The 9,834-nt window shown below is 38.8% G+C and overlaps 1 long non-coding RNA gene across 1 annotated transcript; it reads right to left on the bottom strand.

Annotated features, from left to right (window-relative positions):
• Nucleotides 1-6,916: 6,916 nt before the first annotated feature.
• On the bottom strand, nucleotides 6,917-8,305 carry LOC147577136 (uncharacterized). Its single transcript, XR_015255756.1, has 2 exons — nucleotides 7,690-8,305; nucleotides 6,917-7,086 (listed from the first exon to the last, which is right to left on the bottom strand). It is a non-coding gene; the product is annotated as an uncharacterized LOC147577136 (long non-coding RNA).
• Nucleotides 8,306-9,834: the final 1,529 nt, after the last annotated feature.

Genomic DNA, 9,834 nt, shown 5'->3' with positions numbered 1-9,834 from the left:
AGTAAAATCTGTTTTTAGAATCAGCCAGATTAGAGCTAGTGCATTATAACAGTCTCAGTGGCATGAGACTATTTCAAACTTCATGTTGCAAAGCTCAATTAAGTCACGTGTGTTAGAGGTCAGCTGGGCCAGGCCGAGTCTGATTGGCCCAGTTTCTATTCCATATGTCTCATTCTAGGGCTCAGGCTGAGGGGGCAGCAGCCACATAAGAAAAGCTCTTTTTCATGGCAATGACAGGCACAAGAGTACTTGGCCAAGTACGGAAGCACATTTCCAGCCTCTCTTTACCATCTCTTCTGCTAATCTCCAACTGAGCAATCAAGTTACCTGGTTGAGCTCCAAAGATTAGGGAAGAAGACTCTTCCCATGGTGATGGGAAAAACTGCCAAAGTATATGTCAGCTGACCTGGTTACTGAAAGGGATGAAGTATTGGGACCATTTCAATCTCTTGATAATTCAATAATTCAATCTCTTCAGTTACCTTAAGCAGGAAACAACCGATGGCAATAACAGTAGCAAATTCACAGTGTTTAAACGGATTAAGAAATTGCTGGATAATCATAACTGATAGAAAAAAGAAAAAAGAAAATTATCTGTCATTTGCTTATTACTAAATATTTATTCCAGCCACTGTGATAGGTCCTAGAAAGACCTACTTATAGAAAGCTACTATTATAGAGAGCCATTGCTTAGCTGAGTGTGATAGGGGAAGCCAAGAGATTAAAAATATAAAACACAATGTATGTACAGCTTGTGCAAATTTATAAATATAGGTACCCATGATATGTGCATTTCTGATATATCCCAATAAGAAATTTTGAAAATACTAAGGGTAAGGTGATAGGGGCAAGTAGTGGGTATGGTGAGAACATGGAAGAAAGACAGTCCAACTCTGTTTAAGTCCTGCAAGACCTCCCAGTGGAAAAGATTCATGACCATGAGTTTGAAAAGAAAGAGTAAAAAGAATAGAGGTTGCTAAGGTGGTTAGGCTGGAAAGTTAAGCAGATAGAACATATTCTAGAACAAGAAAACGTCATCTACAAGGTGGCTGAGCTCTCAGTGCTTAATTCCAAGGAGTGTGGGAATTAAGTGTATTTAGAGACCAAGACAGAAGTCAGTCACAGAACTAGGTCACACAAGAGAGGAGGGATCTGCTGTCATTAAACCAATGACTCCAGACACTCTAGAGACGAGGCTTGGACATGAGCTTATGTCAAGTTCCATCTGTCGGTTAGGGTAGAGCTCATTGTACACTTTCAAGCCCCATTTTCATTGATCTTAGGACTAAGTAGGACCTGATTCTACTGAAAAGTTTTAAAATTTTTTCTCTAGGAAAAAAAAGACCAACTACCGTAGCCCTAACACGTGGGTTTTAAGATATACACTGTATTTCATGGTCCTCATAAACAAAACACTTACAACATTTTAGAAAAACAAAATATGTTGAGAAGAGTCTTTATTCTAAATTTAAAGGATTCAGAAGTATATCGAAATATTAATAATTTCAAAAAATTAAAAATACTCTTCATTGTTAAAAATCTTCTTACAAAGGAAATCCCAAGATGAAAGCTAGTTTTACTAGAAAACTCTACCCAAACTTCAAGGTACAGATAAGCTTTAATCTTAATCAATAGATAACTCCCTCTAATTAATTTTATGAGATAGTATAACCTTGATACCCAAATCAGTAAGGACATGATGAAAAGGGAAACTTGCAAATTGATCTCACTCATTAATATGTATGAAAAAATCCTAAACGAAATATTAGCAAGTCAATTCCAACAGTGTAACAGCAAGAATATATCGTGACCAAGTTGAGTTTACCCTGGGCGTGCAAAGTACATTTAAATTACAAAATCAATTAATGTAATTCACAACATTAACAGGCGAAAGAAAAAAAAATGTGGTCATCTGGATAGATGCATAAAAGCACTCAGTATCAGTCAATGTATATTTATGATTTAAAAAAATTATTGCCAAGCAAAGAATAGCTTGGAACTTCTTTAACCTCATAAAGACAGAGACTGTGACTTGCCTTTTACTGTCCATTAGCTCCTTCTTTCTTAGGTAAATAATCTTGCAATTTGGGAGAGAATAGCAATGTGGACTACAATAAAACTACATTTATTAACTTCACTTGTAGCTGCTTGTGGTTGTCCATGAAACTAAGGACAAATTTCATGTGAGACCTCTGAGAAGTCCTCTAAACAGGAAGTGATTCTATTTCTCTTTCCTTTTTTTTTTCTTACTTCCTCCTTCTTGCTCCTCAAAAAATGGGTGGAGACCTAGCAGCTATGTGGAGCCATGAAACGACTTTGGAAGGGCAATTGGTGTGAAGAATGATGGAGGAAAATACTAAAGAGCTACATTCCTCATGATTTTATGTAGCTGCTGTGTCCATCCTTGGACTGCTTACTTCTGTACTACCTTAAATAATTGAATAGACCCCCCCTGTAGATAAACTACTCTTGTTCTGGATTTTCTAAAAACAATTTGTGAAGAATATAATCTGGAGACGACTTTAATAATAGAATTTGCCAAAAAGAAAACTCAGAAGTAAGTGTTATACTTCACAGTGAAACGTTAAAAGTATTTATTTTAGGTGCATCTGGGTGGCTTAGTTGGTTAAGTGTCTGACTCTTGATTTTGGCTCAGGTCATTATCTCAGGGTTCGTGGGTTTGAACTCCACTTCGGGGCTGCTGTCACTTGTAGAACTTGTTCGGGATTCTCTCTCTCCCGCTCTCTTTGCCCCTACCCCACTCATGCTCTGGCTCTCTCTCAAAATAAGTAAATAAACTTTCTGAAAATAAAAGTATTTATTTTAAAATCAGAGTCAAACAAGACTTAGGACTTCTGATTAGTGTTGTACTGGAAAGTCTAGCCAGTTAATAGAGAGGTATAAAAATACATGGTTTTCAAAAGAAGGAAAAAATACTTTGCTATTTGCAGATGAGATAAAAAGCAAAATAATCTACAAATAAATTGTTAGAATTAAGGAGAGGATTTAGCAACATTACCGGATTCACTCTGAATACCAGCACAAAGGTAGAAAATTCAATTTAAAATGCCTTAAGAGTGGAATGCTTTGTTGGCTCAATCAGTAGGGCTTGTGACTCTTGATCTTGGGGTTGTGAGTTTGAGCCCCATTTTGGGTACAGAGGTTACTCAAAAATAAAACCTTTGAGGCACCTGGGTGGCTCAGTCGGTTAAGCGTCCGACTTCGGCTCAGGTCATGATCTCGCGGTCTGTGGGTTCGAGCCCCGCGTCTGGCTCTGTGCTGACAGCTCAGAGCCTGGAGCCTGCTCCAGATTCTGTGTCTGCCTCTCTCTCTGCCCCTCCCCCCGCTCATGCTCTGTCTTTCTGTCTTTCTGTCTCTGTCTCTGTCTCTCTTTCAAAAATAAACATTAAAACAAAACAAAGGCAAGTAACAAAAAGAGTGACAACTGTCCACAACTGACTACTAGTCTCTATGGACATAATTACTTTTAAGAGAACTAATGTTCTAACAACTTTTATGACCTCCTCTGGGTCATATGGCTTCTATGCCATTTGATTACAACCATCCTTTGCTCAGTGGATATACTGAGGGGCAGGGTTGTAATTCTACCCCCTTTCCTATCAGATTTCTGATAGAACATTTAAACAATAAGTAAGCATAGTCTCTAGACAGATTGATCTCTCACAGGAATTTTCAAAGCATGGCACATTCCTTTCTTTTGTGGGAAAAATACAAATTCCATGTAAGAATAGGAAATTCAGGACCTTAATAGTAAATATAACAATAATATTGTTAAATACATATATTGCTATATTTAAGCTCAACAGATTGCTGAATTTCATGTGTATTTACTCATTTGTTTTTGTAATAACCCTATGAGGTAGGAATTATTGTTCCAACTTACACTGTGTTTTGGGGAGACTGTATTTTCTGAAAATTATCCATACTACTTTCATCCCAAATTTTCTCCTAAAATGAAAAAGAATGCTCCCACGACTGATGCCCAGGGACTTCAGCCTATAAACATAGCTCCCCGAGAATCTTAAATAGTTGATTGGAGAACATTCCATTGTCCGTTGCCTGGTTCCTTCTATGTCTTTCCAGCCTTCATCTTAATCAGTGTGACAAACCCATGCATCTGAATTCAATCCCTTTTAATTCTGTTCCCTTGTCCTTCATTCCAGGGAACCCGCTTTATTCCTGTATTCAGACTACAGATAAATGATAAAACAGATCTCCAGATATATGTAACAAAGGCAATGGTTCAGAGTGGCAGGGAAGGGATGCTAATTTTAACAAATAGTGATGGATTAATTGTTTATCCATACGGAGAAAACATAACATATTGATTCCTACCTCACATTGCACACAAAAATTAAATCTAAATGGATTGCTAATCTATATATGGAAAGTAAAACGTAAAACTTTAAGAAGAAACATAGGATAATGTATTTGTGGCTTTGGGGTATACAGAAATTTTTTGAACAGTGTGCAAAAAGCTCTAACCGTAAAATTTTTTAAAAATAATAAATCATATAAAATTAAGAAATTCCATTTGTCAAAAAGGGACCATGAAGAAATCAAAAAGCAAAATCTTGACTAAAAGAATATGTTTGGAATGCACACATTCAACAAATAATGTTTATCTTGAACACATAAATATTTCCTATAAATTAACAACAAAATCACAGATAACCTATAGAAAAATGTGCAAAATACTTGAAAAAGCACATTTTAAAGAAGATAGCCAAATGCCCAAAGAAACATTTTAAAGAAGTAATTTATTTCAGTAGCCATAAGTGAAATGCAAATAAAACCACAATGAGATGGTATATACACCTACTAGAATTGATAAAATGTAAAAAGCAGACACCATCAAGTTTTGATCTGGCTGTAGACTGATTGTAACTCCCATGCACACAGTTCATGGAAACGTAAATTAGCATAAGCACTTTGGATCTGGAAGTATTCATTAAGTTTAACACACGAATACTTTATGGCCCAGAATTTCCATTCCTATATATATAGATGCATGCTTACAAAAGATACATACTAGAATGTTCATGGTAGTAATTTTTAATAGCCTAAAATACAAAACTACCAAATGCTCATCAAAAGTTAGAAGGAAGGGGCCAGCTAGGTGGTTCATTCTGTTGAGTATCTGCCCTACGTCGGGCTCAGGTTCTGCACTGACAGTGTGGGGCCTGCTTGGGATTCTCTCTCCTATCCCTCTCTCTCTCTGTCCCTCGCCCTGCTCTTTACAAAAAAAGTTAGATGGAAGAATAAGTTGTAGTAATCACACACAGAGTAATACTATACACCCACACACCTTTGAGAATAAACCATCTGCAAATCTCAGAAACATAATATGGAAAGAAAGAAACCAGACACACAATATATATAGTATATGAGTTCTTATATATAAAGCACTTCTATAGGCAGAACTGGTCTACTAGCTAGAAATCAGGATAGTGATTCCTTGGTGAAGGGATGGTGTAGTGTCTGGAAGGAGGGAGGGCCTTCTGGGGTGTTGGTTATAGACGTATTAAGTTTGTAAAAATTTATCAAAATGTACAATGTTGAAATGTGAACCTTTATATATGCATATTATACTTGATAAAATAAAGTCCCAGCTCAGGATGACATTACAGCCCATCCAGGTGGGGACTTGCTTCCTGAGACAGAAAACTAAAACTCAGGAGGGAGGAGTAGCTGTTCAGGAATTTTGACAGAAGTAGATTTACTGTAACAGGTGGATTTTCTGTGAAGCAAAGGACACTTCAAACTTCAGGGCTCCTCCCAGCCCTGGACCACACCAATTCAAGTCACGCTACTTTGCAGTTGGTTGTGGCACAGAAACGTGTATTTCAGGCTTCCTTGTGGCAAAGGCGATGCAGACACCTCTGAAGAGCCTCTGCAGAGGAAATCGTTTGGAGGAGAAAAGACTCATTTCCTCTTATGAATGGATTCCTTATTTCCTTTGAGAAGACCTCCACACAGTTATATGAACACATCAGACAACTTTGAAGGTTTAGGAAAAAACTAAAGCAAGTTAAATGTGAGGGAAAGAATTGAACACTATGAGCTAGCTAACTGTTGTATTCCCCATGAGGGAAAGGTACCTAGGAAGTAAAACCCTTCACAGAGAATGCGTTTGCAGGTGCCCCCCCCGCCCCCCCCCCCCCCCCCCCCCGTGTTGCAAGTCTTGTTCCCTTCGTTCTGGCTCGCTTTCTTTTCAGAGTAATGTTAACTGACCGTCAGATATGAAAATCTTGACCCATCTTTGGGAAATCTCCTCCCTTGCTTATTGTTTGTTAGAGTTATCCCAGCCTTCGTCTGTCCCCTTCCCCCTAGGGTTCATGGCCTCAATTGTGAGTTATTCGACCGGGAGTACTGCCCTGGAGACTCTTAAAGAACAGTTCAGGTTGACTTTGGTGTCCTTTTTTTTTTTTTTTTTTTTTTTTTTTATTTTAGAGAGAGAGGGAGCACAGGCAGGGGAAAGGGGCAGAGGGATAGAGAGGAGAGAGAGAGAGAGGGGAGAGAGAATCTTAAACAGGCTCCGCACTCAGTGCATACCCCAATGCTAGGCCCAATCCCACTACCCTGGGATCATGACCTGAGCTAAAATCAAGAGTCAGACGCTCAACCAACTGAGCCACCCAGGAGCCCCTTGACTTTGGTGTTCTAAGCTTCCCCAGCACAACTTAGACTGGACATAGCCCCACCAAGTTCAGCCATTTTCCTGGTCTCCCACCTACTGTGAATCATAGCTATTTCTTTATTTTTTCCCCCAGTCTTCAGTGGTCAACTGATCACATAAACACATTTGCACACACGATGAAAGCAAAGATTAACTCTCAAATACCCATAATCAAAAAAGCTTAAGCTTAGAAAGGAGAAGATGATGTTCTCACCACTCCATCACCTTCAAGGGTATTCCAGACTACAGTGAAATCTGCACTTCTGTGGAGGTGTGGAGCACTGTCAGTTTCTGGATTTCATCTCCTCCTGCAGCTGTCAAACTGCAGTCTGCAAGGCCTACTGGAAACAAAGCTGCCCGTTACTGAGTGAGGTGTTCCACTGGACCTATAAGGACAAAGCTGAAATCTCAAAAAAATGCTTTGTAGGGGCAGGGATAACTTCAGACATGACACCAAGCTCTGTTTTCCCTTGCTTAGTGTGAGCGTGTGTGTGTGTGTGTGTGTGAGTGTGTGTGTGTGTGTGTGAGAGAGAGAGAGATTGTTGATGGCAAGCAAGGGTGACATCGTCATAGAATTGATTACATTCTTATTGCTCCCTTGGCCTAGAACAGTGAATCTCAATATATGGCTCCAGACAAGAGAATTGGCATGACCTGCAAACTTGTTAGACGTTAAAATTATCAGGTCCCACTGCCAAACTTCTCAATCCGAAACTCTGGAAGTGGGGCCCAGTAATCTAGAACCTCCACCCCACTTCCTTCTAGCTCTCTGCCTGGCCAGCATGGCCCCATATATCAGACCTCTTTGTGGCCCCTTCCCCAAACCCAAAACCCTGTTTGCTGAGCAGAACAGAAGAGCCCTGAATTCCTCTGTCCTCTGTACTTTCAGGGCAATTTGGACATATGTACAACTCTCCATTATAGCACATATCACATTTTCTAAAATAGCAGTTTTCCACCCACTTCCACCCACTTCTATTTCAACTTACTTCTATCTTATGATGCCAGCTGCAGTCAAAGGTGTAACAGAGGAGCATTCTTTCACTGACAATGTTGGCCCAGTAGTCATGCGTGTTGAAGTAAGTCACTGGAGAAAGACAGCATCAATGACACAGTCCTGAAATTTTCATAGATATCTCTTTCTCCATTCTCAAACCTCAAGAGAAACACAACCCAATAAAGTCGTTATTAAGAAAAGAAAGAAGTTGATGAGCTGGAGAAGATTAAAAAGCAGATCAGTGATGGGGTGAATGCTGAATCCTTGCCCTCTTGCTGGATTTAGATGACTCTGCCATTTCTTAATTAAGCAGTCTTTTGCTGTTGCCATCCTGAAGGCTTCAGACATCCGGGCTTCTCATATATTGGGTTGCATATCTTCACCTTTTAAAGGAAACATGTGGTTAGAAGCTTATGAGCCAGATATGGATGTTTGAAATACACTTGCAAACAGGCTCACCTTGTCTCATTGGGATGACTTCTTGATTATAAATTAGGTGCTTTGGGAGACTACAGAATTCTTTTATAGCTAACTGAGTATAATTAGAAAATTACTGCTCAAGCAAACTATAAACAATTTTTATTTTTGATTTTTTAATCTAATTTGTTGTCAAATTGGTTTCCATACAACACCCAGGGCTCATCCCAACAGGTGCCCTCCTCAATATCCATCACCCACCTTCCCTTCCCTCCCACCTCCCCCATCAACCCTCAGTTTGTCCTCAGTTTTTAAGAGTCTCTTATGTTTTGGCTCCCTCCCTCTCTAACCTCTTTTATTTTCTCCTTCCCCTCCCCCATGGTCTTCTGTTAAGTTTCTCAGGATCCACATAAGTGAAAACATATGGTATCTGTCTTTCTCTGTATGGCTTATTTCACTTAGCATAACACTCTCCAGTTCCATCCACATTGCTGCAAATGGCCAGATTTCATTCTTTCTCATTGCCAAGCAGTATTCCATTGTATATATAAACCACATCTTCTTTACCCATTCGTCAGTTGATGGACATTTAGGTTCTTTCCATAATTTGGCTATTGTTGAAAGTGCTGCTATAAACCTTGGGGTACATGTGCCCCTATGCATCAGCACTCCTGTATCCCTTGGGTAAATTCCCAGCAACAATCTTTAAAAGTAAGTACTAAGGGTGTAAATTCTGGGAGAATTCAGCTCACTTTCCATTCTGCGTTGGTAAATCATAGCCGGATACTTGGAGCCGTATCTGAGATCTCTGCAAATCAATTAATTCCTGTTTTTGTTTTGTATTGGAATCAGCTCCATGAAATGCTTTTCCTACAATTGGGCTTTTGTGTGAGAGCCAAGGAGCTAGATTTTCCTTGCAGATAGTGTTTTTGAAAAATTGAGTCAATTGTTTTCATGGCTCTTCTCTCCTGGTACTTTCAAGACAATGTAATGCTTTCTTATTGTTGACTCCCATTACTTTGAAGTTTATTGATAATGAAAATGAGCAAGAAGTCCTAATTGATAATGGACAATAAGGGAATCAAACTATAAGGTATTCCTAAAATATTTTCATGTATCACATAATTTAGTTATGCTATAGTATACCACTCCAAAGGATAGAAATAAGCATTTCTCAATGCTTCTGTTTATATTTTGTAAATGGATAACAAAAGGACATCTTCCCATCATGCTGTTTTAACAATTAATAATAATGATAATAATAATTAATAAAATAAAAATAATGCATGTCTTTTTTGGATAATTAGAAAATAAAAACATGTAAACATATAAAAAGATACAACCACACACAATCCCATTATTAAGGAAAAATCTCTTAATACTATCGTAAAGACTTTTACAGTCATTTTCTTTTTAATGTTTATTTATTTTGAGAGAGAGAGACAGAGACAGAGCATGAGGGTGGAGTGGGGCAGAGAGAGAGAGAGAGAGACATAGAATCTGAAGTGGGCTCCAGGCTCTGAGCTGTCAGTACAGAGGAAACACAGGGCCCGAACTCACAGCCTTGAGATCACGGCCTGAGGGTAAGTCGGAAGCTCAACCCACTGAGCCACCCAGGTGCCCCATTTTCCAGTCATTTTCTATGTGTGTGTTTAATTTTTTTCAAGTTTGGAATCAGTACAGTTTTAAGAATGCTTTATTTAGTTAATATATTATTATC

This window comes from Puma concolor, chromosome C2 (genome assembly GCF_028749965.1).
Source record: "Puma concolor isolate L17-30 chromosome C2, mPumCon1.1.hap2, whole genome shotgun sequence".
NCBI classification, from domain to species: Eukaryota; Metazoa; Chordata; class Mammalia; order Carnivora; family Felidae; genus Puma; species Puma concolor.
Note: the sequence above shows the minus strand (reverse complement) of the source record. Positions and strands in the feature narration are given on the sequence as shown.